We start from the raw sequence: 24,618 nt of genomic DNA on the forward strand, positions 1-24,618 counted from the left end.
ATCTTCCAAAGCTAGCACCGGACCACTCAGAAGGACATCTATGGAGAGGATGCAACAGTGAATCAGGCGGACCGCCGGCGGCGACCAGGCAAAGTTAGCCAGGTTGAAGGAGATCCTTACTTGGTTTGACAATGAGTGGGAGATTTCATGGACGGTGAGGGCCGTGTGGCAATGTATGCGAAAGAGCGAGACGACGATGATGTACTCCTCGGCGGCAGTCACGCCGTAGTCCTTCGAGTTCATTGAGTATCTCCTCTGGGCGATTGAGCAGACAGATTCGCCCGAGGCGAAAGTCAGGCGGAGGTGGTGGGCATACAGGTCGAAGGTCGAGCACCCAGAGGATAACGAATCTATCGAGTATGGTGTGCCATTCGTGAGGGTGCAGAGCTAGCCGGAGCCACATGGGTATTCATTCTCCCACCGCAAGAGGAGGTCGGTTGGCGCGACGTCGCTTCCCTGCCATTCTCCGCGGTTCCCTCGACGCTCGCCTCATTTCAACGGTGTCCGTAGGGTTTAAGGTAAGCTTCGCACTAACCTAATCTTCCATCTGCTCATGCTTACAATCAGTGTGACAGCTAATAAAAATCATGCTTACAACCAGTCTCCGAGTACTACGCCAATCACCCTAAAATAGCTATGTACCTTTGGGTCAAAGTTGTGACACTGTGTACAAATAAAGAAAAATAGATTGGTGCTTCTTTCAGAAAAGAGTACACCCCTAGAAAACTGCCAATATAAGCTACTAGTATTTTTTTGAAGTCTAAGCTACTAGTATTTGGTTAGAGGATTTGCTGCCAAGAAAGATCCGTCCACAGTGAGCGCCACACATCCCACTGATGGTGGTGGATGCCAATGCTTAGATGGAGCAGGGTTGGTGTCCGTAATTTTTACTTGGCACCTCACACTCTGCATATATGCCGGTTCAATCTGTACATTTGCGCAGTTCCACCAAAATGCAGCTGAATAACCCTGTTTGCACAGATGATGAAAAGCCGTGATTACATTATAGTGGCACTAGTTGATGAAACATACACTAATAAATAGAAGAAAATATTGCGCTACTATCATAGTATGCCATGTTGCGAGGGCGAGATGGGCCCTGCGACGCCTAATACTGGAAATCCACCCAAGTCTCCCTGATATACCTTCTCCTAGTGATGAACATCAGTGTACTGCGGTAGTACAAGGAGGGGCCTTGATACATTCGAATCTCTATTTTTGTGCAGATCAACTAAAATTAAGCACCCCATTGCAGAAACGCTTAAACACTAACAATGGGACTAGTTGATGAAACATATACTAACAAAGAGAAGCACTTTCTTTATCTAATTGGAAATGAAATGATAGAGAGGACACTCGCTCTATTTTAACTGTATTATTACTTCATTTTATCAGCGGCACTAGGGTCGAGCAGGTGGCAAACGAGGTGTACCGTGCGTTGCAAGGATGGAGGCCGGGGGTGCTTTGACTGGGATGCTGAAGCTGGCTCTTTCAGTCCCTATCTTCCCCTCTGATGTTTCTTTGGTAGCATTTGGGTTGTAATCCAAACTTGGTCGAGCTGGTGCTGCGTCCCCTACCTTCCTAGCTTATGTGGCGAACTTGTCTCCTGCTAGTACTCAGTCCGTTCTAGTAGTAGTTGCATAACTGCCCGTTTACACTGAGATGTTGTCGGATAATGGTTCTCTATGGTTGGATTTCTTTAACAAAATCGGAGGAAACCCCCTCTTTCGATATATAAAAAAAGTCAGTGCCAAAACATTTCCTCAAATTAATAGTGCCACGAGATTAAGGTGCAAAATAATAACATTACAACTTTATCATGGCAGTGCCAAAACAGTAGCACAAGAGCAGACTCAACATACATGTCGGTGGGAAACGACACCTATGGGATCACAAGAATCCCTACTACGGTTGCCGGGGCGCGGGGTTGTGAGAAGAGCAGGATTAGCAGTCAACACAAGGATCGTTTACCCAGGTTCGGGCCGCGAGGATGCATATACCCTAGTCCTGCTATGGTGTGTATTTGAGAGAGTTCTTGAGCTCTCGAACTAGCTACCGTGGCTGCGTAGTCCAAAAGAGCCGAATCCCCCTCCAGTATGCCAAGGGCATCCTTTTATAGTCGAAAGGGGCTGCCGTAGTGGCACACAGGAGGTGGAAAGGCCTACAGTGCTGCGAGCTTATCGCTCGTGTTACATTAGAAGAAGCATTTAATGTGTAGCCTAGGTGTCCCTTAGCTTTATTGGGGACGGGAACGAGGCCCGTCCCGTCCATTGCCGCCTCGGCTTGCTTCGACACGCGCCCAGGCCAGCGGTGCATGCGGCGCCATGTAGGCAGGCAGGCAGCTGAGGTGGCGCGGTGGTAGGGTCTTCACGAAGATCTGCATGCCACCACGCAGGTGCTTGCTGAGTTGGCGTAGAGGCCGCCCGTCGCCATGCAGGTGCCTGCCCAGCTGGTTGAGCTAGCAGCTACTTGGGGACGGCGGTGGAGTCTTGGTCGTCGCGGGCCTGGCTGTGGCCCCGCTAACGCCCTCGGCAAGGGTCTTTCCGTGGCGTTGCAGTCGTCCCCGGCAAGGCGCTTGCCGGGGGTCTTGGGGATCTCCTCGGCAAGGATCCCGCCGAGGGTCGCCGTCTTCTGGTTCTCATCTGATCTCATATCTCTATGGTCTTGACAAAGATTTGCATGCTACCACGGAGGTGCCTCCCGAGCCCTAGTTCCAATGTGTTTGGTTGAGTTGGAAGCCATGGGCTCATGGGTGGCTCGCTCTGTTAGCATCGGGCAAGTTGCCCCAGCAAGGCTCTTGCCGGGGCCGCGGAGGGCCTTGCCGGGGGAGTCCACCTCGCCCTCTCGCTCTTTGGTATCTTTGGTCTTAGCGTTGCCTTGGCCATCTTGTGCTTTAGCTTCTCTCCGGCTCCCTTGCTCTACCCTGCTTAGTGTGGCAGTGGCGCGCGGCTCCGACTGCCCATGCACAAGTAAAGGGGTACAAAGGTGTGCCCCTACTTTTGTACACCGACAGGAGCCCCCGGGCCTGGGCCACACATAAGCGCGACACATTGTTAGGCTAGGCCCAGAATGGTGCACGGGCAGGCGGGGCAGATTTTCACCGCAGTAACTCTTCGTCCGCTACGTTTCCCCACGACCAGCGTTGAACGCGCATCATGGAGGATCGTGCGTGACGTGGGGGGTATGCGTGGGGCGGTTCTCGCATGCATGCGTCACATCGCAGTTAATGGGAAAGGAGGCGGCACGCGCCTTCCCCGTAAAAAGGAATAACCGCGGGCGCACTGCTCACTTTACCCCCTTCCCTGCGTCTTCTCCAATCTCAGAGCCGCCGCCCCCTTTCTTCCTCCTTCTTGAGTTCTTGCCTTCGCTTGCCGCCGCTGCGTCTCCGCCGTCTTCTGTCTCTTGCTCCCCCTAGTCGCTATGGCGCCCAAATCCACCAAGGGCAAGGGAGTGGCCAAGGACGCTGGAGCGACGGAACCGCTGGAGAGTGCATTGGGGCGCAGCTGACACAGCTCGCCTACTTCCCCTCGACGGTCGACGTGTTCGAGCTCTGGGAGGCCTTCAAACCCCTGTGGAGGTGCAAGACGGGGGGAGAGACGACGGGGCATCCAGCCACGCGTGTCATCCCCGACAATTGCGCCGAGGCCGCCCCAAATCGGTAGCCTTTCTTTGTCGACTACTTCTCCTGCGGGCTCTGTCCCCCTGCTCCGATTTCTTCAATGACGTCATGCACACCTATGGCTTCCACGTTTTGGATTTTACTCCGAATGCCGTGGCGTGCATGGCTCTTTTCGCACACCTCTGCGAGGGCTTCGCCGGGGTGCATCCCAACACGGCACTCTTCCGCAATTACTTCTTCCCTACGATCCAACCAGGGGGCGCCATTTCTGGTTGTGTCGCCTGGATCCCATGAGCCAAGGGGGCATGCCCGGAGGGCGCCATGAAGGAGAGGTGGGAAGAATGGCGGGGCCGGTGGTGCTGGATTGAAGAGAAGGACCCGCCGAACTTTTTCCGGGTCCGCGATGTGCCGCCGGTTCGCCGGGGCGACTGGAGCGATGTCGATGCCGACGACGCGAAGCTCACGGTCGCCACCACCAGGATCCTTCGCCTTACCGAGGCCGGGCTCACCCTTGAGATGATCGGGGCGGATTTCATCCGCCGCCGAATCACTCCGCCACATAACAAGGGGAGGCCGGCCTGGCTCTTTACGAACGCCGCCGACATCATGAGGCTTCGCCCCGGCCTCGACCATAACTTCACGGTGATGGGGTACGCCCACTTCTGCCAGCGACTCTTCCAGCTCGACGTGAACCGCGACGGTGAGGTCGAGCGGACCGGCAAGGCCGCGAGGGCTGCCGCGAAGGCCGGCAAGGTCGCCAAGGGGACCTTGTTCAAGTTGCCGGCGGGAGTGGTTCCACTGAGCAACAACTCACGCCAGACCGACATCATCACCATGATGCCGGACTTCAACGCGCACGGCCTTGACTCGAGCTGGGTCCAGCCGGACGAAATTCAAGTCTAGGTGTTCTTTGACACCTTGCACGAGGGATACGTCACCACCGAGCCGCGACTCGTCCAGGACACCACCCAGGCAGAGCTGGACTACATCGCTGCCAGGGCGATGAAGGTGAAGCTTGCCGAGGAGGCCGGCAGCGCCGGTGGCGTGGAGGACAAGACCGCGGTGGAGGCGGAGGAGAAGGAGCTCACCCAGCGGGCGGAGGCCGCTGGGGAGGTCAGCAGCGCCGGCACCGGGACTCCTCTCGTCGAGGAGGTGGTCGACGAGCCGTCGGAGGAGGAGGCTGAGGCTATTGACCCGCCGGTCATGGGGAGAGGGTGAGTCCTGCGGCGGGCCACTTCCGGCGAGCCGGTACGGCCCGTTAAGGCTGCGCAGCGGCCAAAGTCTCCGGAGGAGTGCGCGAGTCAGACGAGGGCCGCGGCGGCGAAGAAGGTCGTCAAGGCCGCGGTGGCGAAGAAGAAAGCATCTGCCTCCTCTTCGTCCAAGCACGTGCAGACTCCGCCCTCCTCCCCTCCTCTGGCAGACGTCGACGCGGGGGTCACCTTTGACTTCGGGTCCCTCAGCCCAAGGAGGAAGAGGAAGGCAACAGAGGAGGAGGTGGATGACGAGTAAGTATCTTGCTCTTTTCTGTCATCTCCGTCTCCTCAATCTGTACGGCTTTTCTTGACTTGTTTTCATCTTCGCAGGGATGCGGAGAGCTAGCCCGGACGGTGAAGAGGGCCAAAGCCTCGGCGGGCGATCAGCCCCCGGCGGGTACTTCGAGGGCACCACTGGTGGTGCTGAGCAGTCCGGACAGCAGCCCCCGGCACAGCCCCCAGCGTAAGTTCATCATTAACCCCTCATCAACATGCGTTGGGGGGCATGATCTCCTGGTGCTGACCTTGCCGTAGTCGCAGGAGGAGGACAGCAGTAGGAGGAGCCACAGAGGGCTACCCCTAACACGCCACCCCCATCGAGCACGCCGCCCCGAGGGGCGTCCCCGACAAGGGCGCCAAGCACCGAGCCACCATCAAGGACGTCGCCAAGGCCGCCGCGGCAGAGGCCGAGAAGCTCGCTGCCGAGGAGTCCGCCAAGGGTGCTACCGAAGACGCCACCAAGGGGCTGCCGGGGAGCCCGGCAAGGGGCCTGCCGGAGAGGCCGGCAAGGCCGCCACTTAGGAGGAGGTGGTCGATGACCAGCCTTCCTCCTCTGCTGCCTCTGGCTCTGGCAGGTATCTGAGGGTGACGGACGACCTCTTCATCCACCTCCCAGGGGCGTCTAGTTCCAGGGCGCCCATCGAGGGAGAGGTGTTCGACGAAGAGGTGCTTGCCGCCACCGGGCTCGAGGTCGTCGATGAGCAGAGCACCGGTGGCGACGGCTCTCGGGAGGAGCGGCTTCTCCAGGCCATGGGAGCCAATTTCCGGAAGCTCCAGGCGCTCCACCGCGCCTGCCTGGACAAGGCCAAGTCCAGGATGGCAACGGTGGACAAGGCAGAGGCGGACCTCAAGGTGCGCGTCTCCGAGCCGCTGACTTGGTTCCGCCAAGCTAGCAAAGAGCTGAAGGCCGCCCAGGGCGAGCTGGCCAAGCGCGACGCGGACCTCACCATGAAGCTGGCCGACATCGAGATCACCCAGGAGATGGCGGAGGGCCTGGCCGCTGCAGCCGAGGCCGCTCGGACCCAGCATCAGGCCGCGTTGAACTCCTAGGAGGAGGACCTCGCCAAACGCGAGGCAGACCTCGACGCCAAACTCCACGCCAAGGACGAGGAGGTGGAGAAGCTTATCGCGCAGCGGACCCAAGAGCTGGAGCAAAGGCACATGGAGACGCTCGATGCCCAGGCTCTGGTTCATGCCGGCAAGGTGAAGGAGCTGGAAGTGGAGCGGGATGGGCTGAAGGAGCAGGCCCTAAACCTGTCCCAGGAGAAGGACACGCTCAACGGCGCCCTGACGAAGGCGCAGGGTGCGGCCGTCAGCAGGGCCGGGGAGCTCTCTAAGGCCAACAACTCCATCAAAGACCTCAAGCTGAAGCTGGAGGGCATCGAGGAGATGCTCTCAGAGGCCAAGACTCGGGAGGAGACCCTGGCCAAGGATCTGGAGGCCGAGAAGCTGCAGCGGAGGAACGAAGCCGCCAGCCACAAGGATTTCGTGGAGGGCGAGAATCGCTGGATCAACCGCCTTGAGGACGTCGCCGGCAGGATCACCACGCAGCTAGCTAGCATGGGGATGCCAAATGTGAGGTACGCCCCAGAGCGCAGCGGGACTACCAACGCCAAGCTGACCCTGTTCTTCGAGGGTGTTCTCGGGGCCCTGGAGCAGTTCCATTCCAATAGGGCGGCTTTGCTGGCCGACGAGAACCGAAGGCTTTGCCGGGGTGCCATGACCAAGGTCCTCACCAAGGTGGCGTACTAGAACCCCACCCTTGACTTCGACGCCGCGCTGGAGAGCTTGCCGGAGGGCACTGACCTCGCGCCGCTCAAGGAGTGTATCGAGCCCATCATCAGCCTCATCGACGGAATTCAAAGGGTGGAGGGCCAGCGCCGGGATTAGGCACCCCGTTTCTTATCGCCGCTGCAGGTTCATGACCAAGACAATTTCTATCTTTAGTTAGAACCGCGGCAACAATTTGATGTAATATAACTCTGCAGTACTCTTGATACAATGCATGTTATTTTCCTGTTTGATTTCCCTTTGTATGTCCACCCTACGTTAACCAAGTAGGCTTGCTGGCGCGTAAAACCAGGGCGGCGTCTTGAGGACGGATCCCCATTGGCCTGCCGGGTGCACTTCCTGCCGGGCAAACCACCCCACCGCCCTTAACGCGGCCGCTCGACCTGTCGAGCTTGACTCGAGTCAGAATCGAGAGTGTTGCCTAGTGCGGAAGGCTACCCTGCCACCCTCGACGCGGCCGCTTGAGCTGTTGAGCGGACTCGAAACAGAACAAGGGCGTTGCCAATTGCGGAAGGGCCCCTTTACGTGCGGGTTTTCCATACATAGGCAGGATCTCCGAGGACAATAAACTCATGTATAAAAGGAAATTGCTCAAGGCTCTAGATGACTTAGCTTTTCCGTTGCTGCGTTGGCGTCCTTCGCGCTTGCAGGCGGCGTAGTTTTCTCCTGGTCGTCTTCTTCCTTAGAGGCCATGGCGATGAAGAAGTGCTAGGCTAACTACTAGACCAGATTCTCACAATTGCGCCCCCTACCTGGCGCGCCAAAGATGTCGGTGGGAAACGACACCTATGGGATCACAAGAATCCCTACTACGGTTGCCGGGGCGCGGGGTTGTGAGAAGAGCAGGATTAGCAGTCAACACAAGAATCGTTTACCCAGGTTCGGGCCGCGAGGATGCATAATACCCTAGCCCTGCTTTGGTGTGTATTTGAGAGAGTTCTCGAGCTCTCGAACTAGCTACCGTGGCTGCGTAGTCCAAAAGAGCCGAATCCCCCTCCAGTATGCCAAGGGCCTACTTTTATAGTCGAAAGGGGCCGCCACAGTGGCACACAGGAGGTGGAAAGGCCTACAGTGCTGCGAGCTTATCGCTCGTGTTACAGGACAAGACGCATTTAATGCATAGCCTAGGTGTCCCTTAGCTTTATTGGGGACGGGAACGAGGCCCGTCCCGTCCGTTGCCGCCTCGCCTTGCTTCGACACGCGCCCAGGCCAGAGGTGCATGCGGCGCCATGTAAGCAGGCAGGCCGCTGAGTGGTGCGGTGGTAGGGTCTTCACGAAGATCTGCATGCCACCACGCAGGTGCTTGCTGAGTTGGCGTAGAGGCCGCCCGTCGCCACGCAGGTGCCTGCCCAACTGGTTGAGCTAGCAGCTGCTTGGGGACGGCGGTGGAGTCTTGGTCGACGCGGGCCTGGCTGTGGCCCCGCTGACGCCCTCGGCAAGGGCCTTGCCGAGGCCCCGGCAAGGGTCTTGCCATGGCGTTGCAGTCGTCCCCGGCAAGGTGCTTGCCGGGGGTCTTATGGATCTCCTCGGCAAGGATCCCGCCGAGGGTCGCCGTCTTCTGGTTCTCTTCTGATCTCATATCTCTATGGTCTTGACAAAGATTTGCATGCTACCATGGAGGTGCCTCCCGAGCCCTAGTTCCAATGTGGTTGGTTGAGTTGGAACCCGTGGGCTCAAGGGTGGCTCGCTCTGTTAGCATCGGGCAAGTTGCCCCGGCAAGGCTCTTACCGGGGCCGCGGAGGCTGCCCCGGCAAGGGCCTCGCCGGGGGAATCCACCTCGCCCTCTCGCTCTTTGGTATCTTTGGTCTTGGCGTTGCCTTGGCCATCATTTGCTTCGGCTTCTTTCCGGCTCCCTTCCTCTGCCCTGCTTAGTGTGGCCGTGGCGCGCGGCTCCGACTGCCCGTGCACAAGTAAAGGGGTACAAAGGTGTGCCCCTACTTTGTACACCGACAATGCAGGATCTTTGGAAAACAGTCAGACCAAAAAGGAACATACCTCGTGATGGGAACCATGTCTGCAGTCAACGCCATCGTAGAAGGGATGACACCAGTCACAAAGATGGATGATTCAATTCTTGGGACCTTTTGGTGCAGTTTACCAAAAATGAAGCAATGTCCCATGAGCTAGTAGCTTCTTCTTCATTTTGTTTAAGAAAAGGGCTCCAGCCCCGGTTCCATTTCCATCAGAAAACGAAACCCACCGAGCTTCTTCTTCATTAGTTGTAGTAAAATTGAGCAACATCAAGGTTGGTTGTGAAGCTCCTGGAATTTCAACTATAATTTGGATATCATTTGTCCAGTTCAATTAAGATCAAGCATGAAATGTATGTCTCTGTTTGCACAAAAAAGGTGGAAAGGAGGGTGACAAACAAGTGATGAAACATACCTCAAATGAAAAGAAGCATGTTCCTTATCTGAATGGCAATCCTACAAGGACAGTAGCAATTTCTAAAGCAGCAGCATTGCTAGATATTAGTGTGGACATTAGGATTAACTATGACAACTGTTAAATACGACTCTACTTTAATGGTGCCATTGCTTCATTTTACCAGCAACATTGGTTTAACATGTCCTTACTTTTAGCAGTGCGACTGCTACATTTTACTAGTGGCATTACATAAGAGTGGCTCGGGGAAACAAACATGAGAACAGGATATCTGGGTTGGTCCCGTTTTTGTTCAGTATAGCCACCATATACTACGTGAGGCTAGCAAATCTAGTGCTGGACTTACTCTATTGACTTGTCCCCCAGTCCCCACTTTCTTTCCTTTTTCAACCAATAGATCGGGTTTATATTGAGTTTGAACTACGTTTCCCTTTATTTCCCTATTAGACTTAGAGACCAGTTGGATAGCCAGTCTCTGCTACTTTTCGCCCCCATTATTTCCTTTTCGACCAAGTCCTAGATTCAGGTAACAAATCTCCCCCACCCCCACCCCCTTTCTTCCTTGTTTGAACCAAGTAGTACTAGATTCGAGTGCATGAACTAGTTTTACCTCTTAACAGTAAAAATTTAGGTGGCTTTCGAACAGCCAATAGATCCTATCTACGAGGGGGCTTGGGAAATAGTAAAAGATACAAATGCAGCGACGTCAGGAGCTCAGGAAGTAGTGCAAGGCCGGTTTCGAAGGAAGTTATACCTGAGGGTCGCCGGGATGTCGCTAGGTGGGCGGCGGGAGGCCGGATCTGCCCACACTATGGCAGCGAGGAAGAAGGGGTCGGAGGCCCTCCCTAGCCAGCGGTGCTTGGGAGACAACGGCAAAGCATGCTGATCGGGACGCGCCGGCAGTGGGCAAGAGCCATCACCGAGGACGACCGCGTGAACGTTGCACCTTCTCACCTTCCCCGGCGGAGAGGATACGGCTGGATCTGTGACCAGCGGTGAGCAGAGAGAGAGAGAGTGTGGCCTCCGCTGTCGTGTTTAGATCTTGAGAGGACGAGACAGTGTGAAGAGAGCAACACTAGCAAGAAAGCGGGGAAGCTCCTGCTTATATAGTGGAGTACTACTAGTTTTCTTTTGTCTACCGGAGCCGGCTTGACCTCGTCAATGACTGTCTTCACGCACGTGCCCCGGAGGCGCAGTTGTCCTCATTTTGAGCTAAAGCACCAGATTATAACATGACAATAAACCATAACCTCACTGCCCAAAGGAGACAACATGAATCCGGATGGACAAACTAGACGAGGATCAAAGCTCAAATAAAAGATAAACTCGTAGAAAAGGGGTCCATCGATAGATGCACTAAGTAACATAGCTGGCTTGACATAGATGGTAGCCGAGTAGTCTTCATGGATGTGGCCCCCATGACTAGCGCCTTGGAGGAACTCAGTTGTCGCTGTTTAACCCTCACAATGATTCGAAGCACGTGACACCTAATTTTGCGAGATGACAAGAAACTTTTTTTAGATTTCTCACCAGAACTACAGCCCTGCACAACACAGCCTGCACGATATGTAGACGATAGCCAATCTAGGCGTGTCTGCTGGAGTCTAGTCACATGCATGGACGAACTGATTTTCCGTGTCATGCAGGGATCGTCCAGGCACCAACGCCTGTACAACACTTCTCTAGTACTATCGCTCGTCTCTCTCTTCTATTAACTCACCCGACTTGCGAGGCCGGGGAGAGTGCCTATGGTCGGTTCTCAATTGCGGTCCCACATGTGTGTGCAAACGCAATATGATGCGCATTCCATTCGGAGAGCGGCGTGCCAGACCGACCGACCGTCTGGGGTGCGACGCGAACACGATGGGCGTGCTGTACGCCGTAAATGTGTACCGCCATTTTCTTGAGGCTTTGCTCCATGGCGCAATCCATGGATACAAAATTAGTATACTGTACTATTTAAAAGTCGAGGGCGGGGCTTTTCCCGCGTGGTAGGCGGGGAAGTTCCGCCTAGTCGGTTCGACGGAGATGCGAGAAGATGAGGGAGTAGGCTGCTGCAAATGTAGGGCTGTGTGATTTGACAGCGTGTTACTACTGGACAGGTGGGGCCCGGTGATATGACTTGCCATTATCATTTTAACCGCGGCGCTACGACCGGCATGAGTGTCCCGATTCCTGACCAACTCCATACAGGTGCCTCTACTGATGCTCCACCATGTAGAGGCTGGCTCTTGCTTGAGAGCCCACTCCTCCAATTTTTCCTTGCCTCTTTCCCCCACATATGCAAAAATGCCATGTAAAGCGAGCTTATAGCCCACTATTGTACTTGATCCTACAGGTGCTAAGCCTGCCACATAGGCATAAAGTATGATGTGGCAGGTTAATTAAGAAGAGAGAGACTAGTTTGGTGACCCCAGGAAGAAACGGTGCTAAGCGCGTGTACCTAGATGAAGCAAACTTAGCAACAAAAAACTAAGGACCTATGCATTGGGGACTTGAGTTGCTAAGCCATTTAATGCCCATAGCACCTCATCTAAGCACCATTTCATTGAAAGAGGTCACTCCTTGGCAAATGCAATAAATACTACGAAGAAAGAGATAGAGAGAAGTAAAAAAATACTCTTATAGCCAACCTTATAGCTAACCTTGTTGTAGTATGAGTGACTAAGTGATGACTATGTATGACATGCCAACATCAGATAGCCTAACGCACCATGTTAAATCTCCAAGGGCGCGACCGCGCAAGCGAGGCGACGGTCGTGGTAGGGCGACCATGATATGGGCTGCTGGCAGCCCTTGGATCTGAGATCGAACGGTCGCATGCTAAGTTGCTAAAAAAAATCAGAATAACCCTCTAGGATAGGATATTCACCGATAGGTCTAGAATCACGCCATGCAACCGTTCGATCTCAGATCCAAGGGCACTCGAAAGCTTCATATCACTTGTAATTTTCCCGACGCTTGACATGACATCGAAAGCCATTTAATTGGACGTCAAGTAGACATGACATCTAATTGGGCCCCCATAGTACTGTGCATGAATCCATTTATGCACCAGGCAAGCCACTACCCTGCCGTTCGCATGCCCCACTCAGCATTTTTACAAAAACTGCTGGCAGTTCTCGCTCGTACTCGTCCCCGGATTTCCTTTAATATTACGGCAGTTCGCTCCTAGTCATCTCGTCCTTTCACATTACGGCAGTTCCACTAATCCTAACCCTCCTCCCAAATCCATGGCGTCCCAAATCTCCATGATCGGCGGTGAGTACAAGGTTAGAACCATCACCCGTGATAAGTTCGACGTCATCTACACCCTTTCTTCCGCAACGGTGAAAGGATGCCTTGCTTGCTTCAGAAACATGTTCGAAAACTCAAATAATGAGTGGGTCGCTGGGCTAGATGTTGAGTACACCACAGTCCTGGGAAGCGAGAAGAATCTAAAGGAGGCTGAGAAGAAGAAGCCCGCCGTGATCCAGGTTTGCGTGCATGACTTATGCTTGGTCTACCACATATGCCATGCCGATGTTGAGTGCGAGGAATTTAAGAAGTTCCTCAAGAGCGGACTAGTCAAATTCGTTACTGTAGACTTTTGGAACGTCAAGGAAATCCTGGGTCGGATAGGCCTCGTTGTAGGCAACCCCATTGACCTCCAGAAGAAACGGTTGGTGCCCTCCCGTGATCAGCCTTCAATGCTGACCCTGGCAGGAGCCATGGTTCATCCTTCATACGGTACACTAAAGAAACCTCCGTTCAACTTTCATCATGCACGGGAGTGGAATGTACTAGATATAGACCACATCCACTACGCTGCAATGGATGGATACCTTTGTTTGAACATCTACAAGGGTTGGATGAAGAGCAAGGTCCAAGTGTGCGGTTCAAGCAAAGAAGTATCGCCCAAGAGGAAGAGGGACAATGACGAAGTCGAGCACGTGGACGAGGAGTCTGAGTAAGGTGGCAATGTCGTTGCTCATGGTGGTTCTAATGCAGTGTCTACCGGATTAGTTACTTAGTTTAATTCAGGTGTGCTTAGTTTTATTTGAGCGGTGTGTTGTGCTGAGCCCCCAGCAGAACTATGTTATGTTCCTTCTCGTTACTTTAACTCTTCAGTACGTACATACTAGTATTTCTTACAATTCATCTTTTAGTTGGTATAGTACTACCACTCATTTCTTCACATTATATACGTACAATATAGGGCCAACATCATATAGCCAGCAGTTTAGTTGTCAAAGAATTTCAGGGTGCTTAGTTTTATTTGAGAGGTGTGTTGTGCTGGACACCATTATTGTGACTCAAATCTCTTTGGCCATTTTATAATGACATAAGTACCGATGGACCAACATGCCAGCTCTCCCACTATCTCACTACAGTAAAATAAAGTGTGGGGCCTACTTGATCCCAACATCGTTCTTATTTTTCTATAAAATTATTCGCTTGGTTAGTCCTAACAAGTGGGGCCACACTTATCATTGTGAGAATCGGCTTATTTTTTCATATAACATGTCAACGGGTTTGACGTGAAAATAACAATGTCTAATGGCGTTTTTGAGCAAACATCTAACTTAACGATGGCCTTTTTGAGATATCTAATTGCATTTTTGAGCAGGCATCTCATGGATCGATGGCATTTTTGAGTAGTTGTAGCTTCTAATGGCAAAACTGAGTAGTGATACACAACTAGTGGCATAAAAAATAAGAACCCAAGAATTAAATTGGTATGCTAATTTCTTTAATATAATTTAGGACCCCATTTAAGCACGTACTAGCTTTATTAATAGTACTATATGCATAATTTGGCGACGCCTGCTCTCTATATGTACCACCTTTTTCTTTAATTTCATCTTGTTAGTTTTGCTCCATGGTGCAATCCATCGATACTACTGTACAAAAGTATACATTTTTTAAAAGGCTAGAGGGAGGGGCAGTCTAGCTTGGTCGTCGGTTTGAAAAGAGGCTAGGGCCTTTGTGATTTGACAGCTCATTACTGCTGGAAGGCGGGGCCTTGTGATTTGACTGCTTGTATAAATGTGGCGACGACCTGAGGAGGAGCAAAGAACCGTGCGGTATACTCAAGTTTTCCACTGGAGTACGACGGAGGAGCACGAAACACGGCAGCCCAGTGCCATATCCTCTACTCTCTACTCTTATTATAAATTACTAGCATGAGGCATTGTTCTATTGGAGATAAAGAATGATCTAATTTACTAGTCATCTCATTTTTAGCATTGTTCTATTCATGCCTCGCATAGAAGGTGACACGTGCGGCGAAACACCCAAAGCAAAAGAAGAAACACAGGAGCAAAAGAAGAAGGAAGATTATCACCCCAAATAAAGAAGGAAGACGCGCACACAAGTCTGGGGCGCTGCTCTCACTACATGAAGGGTTGCTGGCCGCGGAGTCGTAACTGCTTCTTCATCCCCTCCACGACCTCCATCTCCTTGCACGTCTCCTCCGCCATCTTCTTCATTGTGTCCATGATGCGGTATTTCTTGACGCGAGCCTTCACCATCTGTTCCACGGCCGTATTACGTACCTTGACAGCAGCCGGGTGCTCGATGCGGAGCTTCGCCAACTCATCCTTCTGTTCCATGACGAGGTCCTGCAACATCTTCATCGAGGAACTACTATTCTCATGCAGCTTCTTCCAACCGGCGTTCTCCTCCTTCAGCAGGTCGAGCTCGTGGCAGAGCTTCGCCTTGTCCTCCTGAAGTTGCAGGATTTCGCCGGTCGCCTTCTTCTCCGAGGCAATGCTCTTCTTCAGCAGCATCACCAAGCCGGCGGTCAACTCCCCCTGCTCATTGAGCTCAGCGGGCATGTCGTCGAGGCTCTCCTTCAGCAGCTCCACCAAGCCGTGGATGAACTCATTCTGCTTATTGAGGTGCTTATTGAGCTGATCGGGCATGCCATCGAGGGATAACGACTCTAGCGCCACCAGCTCGGCATGTTCGCCTCCGCGGCTAGGGCACTCCTGGGAGCCATCGCCTGCCCGTGAGAGATCTTTCGAGGTCTCTGCGTGGCGGCGAGCCCTCTCTTTTTTTTCTGCAGCCTTGGTTGTCGCTTCCTTGTTACGAGTAGTTCGGATAGTTCTCGACCTAGAGCTCTGCACACCGGCCATGGCAAGGACGAACGAACAAGGAGGACTTATGTGGAGGAAGGTAGAGTAATTTTCGGTTAGGTAGTTCCCCCTTTTATAACCTAAGTACTAGCACTAGTACTAAAACCTGCATAGTGGGAACACGTTCAGGTTTGGTACGTACTGGTAGGCGTGAGCAGGCTTGCACTTAATTGTAGCACTAGTACTTTGCAATGTGATGGGAACAAGGTAAAGATTAATTGATGGTTTTGGTTTCGAGGCCCGAAACGGCTCCCGATGAGTTTAGTGGAACATTAGTTTCAAGTACTCCCAATGAGTTTAGTAGAACATAAATTGTTTAACATAAAAAATATATCATTAAAAAATAGAATATTTGAAGTTTGTAATGATATATTTTTCGTAATGTATTGCTCTTATTAAGTTGGTCAAATTAACGACCTAGGTACACGTGCAATACTTGTAAACTGAGATAGAGGTAGTACTACACTGCTCAAATGCAGTCGCAGAAGTCAGTGATATAACTGGTCGTACATGTCAGACCAAGCCGATGCGTGTCCCTTCGGTGAGACGCGGGTCCGATCGACCGTCTGTTGGTGCGACCGACCGTAAAGTACTTATGCGATGGAGACTTCTCGTTGTGGCTTCGATTGATTGTCACGACCAAGCATTCTAAAACTAGTGATAAATCAATTACCATCTTTTTCCAAATGACCAAGTATTTTTTACAGGAAAACAATACATATAGATGGAGTGATTGTCAAGGTTGCAAACAGACATAGCGTTGCAAGTTCACTGCAGCAGCAACCGCCTCGGTCACTGCATTGCTGGCAGGGAAGGAGGGCAGCTCACCTCGCCTACGATGCATGCCCAGCGGCGCCGCCGCAACTGGTCTCGGGATTTGGCTTCTCCTACTGCCCATTTGAACAGTTGCACCGGCTGCTGATGCCATTTCGCAGGCATGCGCGTTCTTTCCTCCGCAGTCGACTCCGTGAATATGATCTCTGCCATTAGCCCTAGCTCGAAATCAACATGACGCTGCCGGATGCTGACATCCCTCAGCATCTCTCCCCTAAGATCGACTTGCGCCTCCGCCTTGTGCTGCGCCAGGCGCAACTCCTTGGAACTTCTCTCCGATCGATGCGATGCTTCCTCGATCCGATTTGCCCTTGCTGCCCACCACCTGAAACGCAGCCCTGGCATGTCCTCCGGCGCCACCGATCTGTGATTCCAGAGCAATGGATCCCCTCTAAAACACATGTGGGTTTCGCTCAAAGGCGGCAGTGCTGCGGACCGTAGCGAGAGGGCAGCCCGCGGGATCCTGGGATCTAAGGGATTATCCATGGCGGGATCCTCCATGGCGGGATCCGTTGGGCGAGGCGGGGAGGCGAGCCTAGGCGTTGGGAGAGCCCTACGAGGCTAAGATAAAGATAGTACTACTCCACTCCGTCCTTATTTAAATACAAAGGCCACCAACAGTAGCCCTGGCAAAAATTGATCATGCTGCCTGCGTCCTGGTTTATTGGCCCCCTTTTTTGTGCCACTTTTTACGACATGCATAAATATTATGTTACTTACAAATATGGTCAAAAATTGGCACAAAATACGAAGGAGACCAATGGAAGTACTGGCACCCCGTGATTTAACTCGCATGCGCGCAGTGGAGTAGTAATGTCTTTCTTCCGCCCTCACGTCCACTCAATTTGCATGCGCTGTATTAATTGACCATCCATGAAATGAAGGACTTTACACGCGTCAAATTATCACATGGGGTGGATCTTTGTAAAAAAATGCATCGCCCCGTGTACCCGCGTGTGCGTGCGAGGGAATGAGTGCGTGCGTGGCGTGCGTTCACATCTTCGCTTCGTGCATGTACCGCCAGTGTGGCTCAGAGAGGACGAGTACATTCTTCTGGAAGCAGCAGCACGTCACTGTGATCAATCCACACAAGGAGGTCGTGACAACGCCTCCACATGTGCCACGTAGCTTCATGAATTGTAAGAGAGACAGTGTGTAGCATGCCATTGGAATTCTAATTTACGTGTTTGCACATACTCGAAGTACTAGTAAGGTACACGTGCATTGCACGCATCAGATTTGGCAACCAAATTATGAATAAATACCACACTATAGCATGTAAGCTCTGAGTCATATATGCCTGATGTAGACCTTCGATTAATTTTTATAGTTCATATCATTCAAAATAAATTAATTTTTATTAAAAAAAAAAGATAGGGCCTCTTTGATTCGTAGGATTTCCACAATGCGGGAATAGGAAAAACATGGAGTTAGAGTGGAATGTCGTCTTGAATCCTACAGGATTGTACGAGTGTTTGATTGTGCATAGAAAAAACACAGGATTCTTTCAAAGTGGTTTGAGTGATGGGGATGTTTCCTATGAAATCTAGTGCAAATGAATCCTATGGAAAAATTTCTATGGTTTACAAACCTACGAATCAAACAACCAAGATAGGAAAAATTCCTAAGGATTAGAATCCTCCAAAATTCCTTTGAGAATCCTTTGAATCAAAGAAGCCCTTAATCTATTTTATGATTCATGGAATTGTGCATTGTAAAGCATAAAGTAGAAACAAATAACGGCAATTCAACTAGAAAAAAGTTTGGGCAGTTATGATACGTCAGATTCTAGAACAAAGGAGAAGCACTTGTGTTTTGAAGTTTGTGCATTATGCTTAAGTTCAACCATGGAGTCTGCTAGATTGTACATGTGGCAAAATCCGGTGGGGGGAAAGAAGATGGTGCGAGGGGCCAAGTGGAGGGAGACTATGAAGGAGTGCACAAGTGCGAGATCGATATTTGAAGAGAGGGGGCGAGAACATGCGCTGTTGCGCGCAGTTGCGGAGCCATGATAAAAAATGAGCTAGGGGGGCCAGCATGGCTAATCCTTTACGAGGAGGGCCAATTCACCAACTTAAACCATTTTACCAGCAATTGTCTAATGATCACATTCATATTAGCCTCGATATATAGTGATGTTAGGGGGGGGCAGGGCCCTTGCTGCCCCCTGTCTTCGCCACTGTGCGCGCGTCTGAGAGATGAAGCCGAGGCATGGATGATGAGAGGGGGACGTTGGATATATAATTAATGTGGGTGTATTAGCTATGTAATCCTATATAGAGAGGTATAGATTGATCGATGTGGACGTGGGAAAGAGGGTGAGACCTCACTAGATATATAGATTGATCGGTTTATGTGGAAAACTGTGAAAGACCTAGCTATATATACACACACATAGAGGAACATCGATCGTTGCGCATGCACATGAGAGATTAATAATGCCCGATATTATGTGGAGGGGGAGGTGTGTGTGTGTGTGTGTGCATACATGGGAGACCAACCTGAAGAAAAAGATTGCATGTGTGTGATGGTTAATGTCGACTGGTACTGTGTGTGCATGCATGCACGAGAGAAAGTTAATGATACAATTATAAAGAGAAGATGACTGTGTGGGTGTAAAAGACTAGGTGATGTCATAATCAATGTAAAATAGAATTCAAATATTTGAATAAGAGATCATGATGTTTGAAAGCCATGCATGCAAGAATATAACTGAGATATGGGTGGTGTGGTTTGGAAACGAGCATGTTGTACTGTATACACACTGAACAAGGTTAGACTGATTTTGTATTTGAGATATCGATGGCAGACATCGTTTGGCCACATTGCATCCGTGCATGGATACACTATTCTAATTGGAGATGATGGGTGGCTTTCGCATCACATATCTATATCTATACCCCTATATATATTATATTTTATATTTTTTATATAGTGTGCGGATAACTTTAACTTTGAAAGATGGTCATTGGATGAGGCCAATCCGATGGTGTAGAGATGGCAAATTTGACCACAACTGGCCATTGGATATCATCTAGATTCCACCAAATTTTGCCACATGTACAATCTAGAAGACTCCATGGTTGAACTTAAGCATAATGCACAAATCTCAAAACACAATCACTTCTTCTTTGTTCTAGAATCTTCCATATCAGAATTGCCCAAATGTTTTTTACATGATTTGCCATTATTTGTTTTTACTTTATGCCTTACAACGCACAATTCTATGAATCTTAAAATAGATTAGCTTTCTTATAAAAACTAGATGATTTTGAATGAAATGAACTATAAGAATTTAAGAAACATCTACATCATGCATATATGACTCAAAGCTTACATGCTATAATGTGGTATTTATTCATAATTTGGTTGCCAAATCTCATGCATGCAATGGACGTGTACCTTACTAGTCTAAATGGTGTTTGTGTGTGTGTTGTTCTTGTTAAACACATTGTACGTAGTATATCATACATGGTTTAGATTCTGAACATCTAGCTAGAGTATACATGTACTATTATTTGAGTTCAACATAAAATCTATACATATATTTGAATTTGAGATCGTATGTACATGTAGTTCGTATTTATATAGGAATTTACTTCTCCTATATTCATGTCATGTGTTGTGAAGATGATATTTAGATGGTTGTATAACTAGCCCGAGTACAATCCCATTCAAACAGGGAAAATGTACTCAAATTTAGTCCATATGCTAGACAACACACATTCTTTTTTTATTGTTGAGGGATGTGCAAATTGTTTTGGTACTGTACACGTTATATTTGTTGTCCTGATTTTTTTTGTTTTTTGCTGTATTTGAATGCATTTCTAGTGATATAGTAAAACAGGACATAGCTCTCTCTAGTGATAAGGTGCGAATTGTCTTTTTTTGGGTATACGTTAAGCTTGTCCTCCCGAAATTTCAAGCCAGGCCTTGTTATGCCGAAATTTCAAGCTAGCGTCTCTGTCTATCGTGCTGCGAAACTCCCGCCTCTTCAACCCGCGCCTTGTTACCCCGAAATATTTAAGATATATCTTTGTCTTGTTGTGCTCCGACAACTCCCTCCATCTTAATCCGCTCCTTGCTATTCCAAAATTACAACGCTCGCGAAAACTCCCACCTCCTGTGAAATCCCGACACGTGAAATGCCCGTGATACCCCTGAACCAAAAGAACCGCCTAGCTCAAATCAGTGGGGGTAATTTCATAACTTACCCCACATTTCGGACAAGTGCGTCCCTAAGCCATGGTTCACCACTCCCATCCCATCCGCCCACCCATTCGTACCCCGAGGCCGCGAAAACCCGTGAAGCCCCACACCCTCCTCCGTCCGCCACACAGTCGGAGCCTCTTCCCTGATGACGTCGTCCACAGCAACACCTCGACGTCCCTCATCCACCGTACCAGATGAGGATCCTTCATTGATCTTGTCGTCCCGCCAGTTCAGCTACCCCGTCCCCACCTCTAAGGAGCTGCCCCGACGTTCCCCTCGTCTTTCGCGCCACCTCCATTCCCACACCGCCGTCTTCACCTGCACCACCAGAAGAGCATCATCATCACCATTTCCTCGGATGAAGCTGAGGCCTAATCGGCACCACCAAAGAGGTTGTACACTAATCGCCGCATTTTCTTCTTGATTCGATCTCACGGTGCTGCCGGCGCTCGGTCCCGAGACGACACCGCGCGGCTTCATCCACGGCGGCGTCGCCGGCCACCTCCTCCATGGCGTCACTCCCTCGGCGGCGATGTCCACATTAGTAGGAGCTGCTTCTTCTTTAGCTCTCGCTGGTGCTGCTGCTCTGCTCTTGCTCTTGGTCCCCTGCTTGGTCTGCTCTTGTTATTGCTCTTGCTCGCGCTGCTGCTCTCGCTCTTGCTCTTGCTTGGGATGCTGCTCCGATTTAGCTACACTTCAGTCGACTGAATCAACTTTTGGGTCAGTCGATTTTCAGGGGGGGCTCGCCGGAGTTAAGGAAGAACCAGCCGCAGCGGGGAGGGGGCTCGCCGGAGAGGTACCCCAGTATCTATCTTAGGGTTCAGGGTGGGGCGGTGGTCGCCGGCGGTGGTGGGGCGGTGGCGTGGGGATCACCGGAGAAAATGCTCGGCACGGGGGGGGGGGGGGCTAGAGTGATGGCCGGGGCAGCGGCAGACCGGTGGTGGGGAGTGGTTTCGGGGCGGGCGGGGCGGCGCACCGCCGGCCGCGGGCGGCGGGGGGCGGCTATTTGGCCGGTGGTGGCTGGCGGCTCAGGGTAACCTCACCTGATGCTGCTACATGACCGGCTGCCCCGGCTCTCGCACGTGCTGCTGCTGCTACTGCTTTTCTGCTACTAGTGCGTTCAGTTTCGACAGTTAAGTTCAGTTTCGACAGTTAAATTCAGTTTCGACAGTTAAGTTCAGAGATGAGCGGCTGATGTATTTTACATCTAGCACTTTGTGGTTATGTATTTTACGTCATATATTGGAGATGCTATTAGAATTCCACTCAGGTTAACGTTGTCTCTCTTGTCCTGCTTCAGCCTCGGCGTCGTACAACTCACCGGGGCTGCTCCAATGACGAAACCCTCCATCACAGCGGAGCAGTACCTCGAGCTCCATCTCCAGACGCCTAAGATCTTCTTCCCCTCCTCCGACCGCCAAGTCAGCCGGATCATGCTCACCGACCAACCCAATCACGCTGAGATCGACATGGCTTCGCCAAAGAGGTTGTACACTTGTTGCATCTCTTTTTTACTCTACATGTTATATATATTGTTCGCTGAGCACACACAGCAACGTGAAATACGATTAGTTTCTCCTACTATATGATAAGCAGTGAGGTACCAGGCAACTTAGCTATCCGTGATGGACTGTCTTGAACGCCATTATTATTAATCTCTGCGCGTTTGAGCTGTGCATTTGTCGATGGGCCTGGGAGTTGAGCTAGTAGGGAAGTGGCTTGGGTCCAAAGTAATAGAAGTAGCACAAAAACTTTTTTTGAGTGTAGGCTTTTCCGTGCTCAAGCTTGCCTACTAGAATTGCCAGTGCTTAAAAGGAAAAGTGAAGGAAAAACATAGGAATTGGAAAGTTTCCTATGGTACTACTATTCATGAATTTGGTTCAAAGGAATGGAGCAAAGGAAAACTGTAGGATTTGATCCTTTAGTGTCTCCTTGAAAGAAAAACCGTAGGAATTTTAATTTCCACTTGTCCTCCTTTTCAAATTCCTATTCATGAAGCACAAGACTAAGAGATAGTAGCATAATAGCATTATAATCGTACATTTTCTTATGGTTTGACTTAATCTCACCTTGCTTCTTTGCATCATGTGATCTTCCAATTCTTATGAATCAAACACCCAGATTGGCATAAATCCCGTGTTTTTAAATTCTCTATTTTGCACGTGCATTCCTATCCTATTCCTGTCTATTTCCTATCCCTGGATTGTTAGAATCCTCAAATTCAAACAAGCCCTTACACAATTACTTCTGTTACAGATATGTGTCAAAGAAAACCTTGTGTGGTTTGTCCTGCTCCTGCTGTGCTGTGTTCCACCCCAGCTCAGCTGCTCCAACGACGGAAGGGTTCACCACATCAAGGATCCGCTCTCCAGACTGTCTTTCGCCGCCTCAGATCTTCTTCCCCGCCGCTGGCAGCAATGAGAACTGATCAGCGAAGACTACGACTTCACCGTCCTTTGGATCAGGTCTTATTTATATCCCTGGCGCACGCCAATGATGGACTTCCTTGGCTGACAAGACGCCCACTTGAACATATTCATTCAGAGCTTGTTCTGTCGCAGTAGAAGTGACCCAATCGCACGAAGTGGCTGTCGTAGTCATTTTATCGCAAAACGTCCTAAAAAGCGGAATAATGGCGGGTCATATGTGAGATGCTAAACCGCCCGATGGTTGCAGGAAGATAAATATATCGTGCAAATCTGGTTCATATGCGGACAAGTTACTGTGAGAAAAGAAATAGTATGGACAAATCAACAAAGCACAGTTGGGTGATATCAACATCAGACAGTTGCAGCTGACTTGAATATTGGATGAATAAGCCGGCTGGTATTTGGCGGGTCATCAAGTAATATTTTGAGCCACCTACATGGTGGTGGATGCAGGAATTGATGGATCTGAGTTTGAGGAAAGTTCCTATATGTGTTACATGAACACGTTCCACGGATCTTTTCTATAATGTTGGATCTACAGCAGGTTCAGAAAGAGGAATGTAATTGCTAAGCCTAAGTATAACAGTGGAAGAACATATGAACTGGGTTTGAATCTCAGGGAGATAAGATGCATCTACAGTTGGAAGCGCATGATAAAACTGGTACCATGCCACTTCCCTACCACTTTTTCGATCAAACTGAGCATTGGTGAAGAAATGTGCCGATAAGCGTGATGAACTCCGACGAACACTGAAGAACTAGAAAATCCTAATGTGAATCTGAAACAGAAGAAGATGGGTACCTAGGGATGCTGATGGACTGCGGATGTGTGTTGCGGTTCTCTGATTCGTTTAGGTTGATGCAGCGGCCTGGGTCGGAGCTGTTGAAGAAGGTTTGAAGGCGGCGGTGGAGCTCGGGTCACAGTAGCGTCGCGAGGAAGGAGATGAAGAGCAACAAGCATGGGTAAAAAGTTAAGTTGAGGGCCCCCTGTCCCTATTTATAAGGGAATGATAAGATGGTACGCGCGAGAATTGAGGGGGCAAAATGATTACGCTGGCAATGCGGCGCCTCGATTTTCGGGAGGTCCATTAAGATAAAGATCCGTTGAGGTATCCTGGGCTTTGTGCGGAATTAATGAGCATGATGTCATGGCGGGTTACCATGGTTCTGCTATGAGACGTCATGGCGGGTTACGGCGGGTTGGTAAGGAATTGATAATGGAAAATTCTGCTAAGTCAAGTAATGGAGATTGATGTGAACAAGTTCAAATCAACCTGGGGCCTAATGTTGAGGATGTAACACCGAGGTATGACCCACCCAGGAGGGGCCGGTTCACACCATTGGTGGCCTAAGGTGTGAAGGCCCAGGAAATCTGAAGGCCCAAGATCTGGAGGTGACTCAAGGCCCAAATGTGTGAACCGCCATATGATGGCTTGTTCTGTAAGGAAGGTTTAGTTAGAAACCGAGCCGGTCACATTTGTGTGAGCCGGCCGGGACTCTGTAAAGCCGCCGGGCATCAACCTATATATAAAGGGGTGACCCGGCGGCGGGTTAACTCAAGAAACAACCAGTCGAGAAGTTGGTCAAGCGTATTAGCTCCCTTGTACTTGAAACTCAAGCAATACAACTAGAAGCAGGAAGTAGGCATTTACCTCGTTGAGAGAGGCCGAACCTGGGTAAACTCCTTGTGTCCTTTG

General features: G+C 50.6%; 1 long non-coding RNA gene across 1 annotated transcript in view; it reads right to left on the reverse strand.

Moving 5' to 3' along the window:
* Positions 1-487: 487 nt before the first annotated feature.
* LOC109779771 (uncharacterized) overlaps positions 488-24,618 on the reverse strand; it is a 28,126-nt gene continuing 3,995 nt past the window's right edge. Inside the window, exon 5 of the long non-coding RNA XR_012182828.1 lies at positions 488-969. This is a non-coding gene — a long non-coding RNA (uncharacterized lncRNA). The remainder of the gene's footprint in view (positions 970-24,618) is intronic.

This window comes from Aegilops tauschii, chromosome 4 (assembly GCF_002575655.3).
Source record: "Aegilops tauschii subsp. strangulata cultivar AL8/78 chromosome 4, Aet v6.0, whole genome shotgun sequence".
Classification (NCBI taxonomy): Eukaryota; Viridiplantae; Streptophyta; class Magnoliopsida; order Poales; family Poaceae; genus Aegilops; species Aegilops tauschii.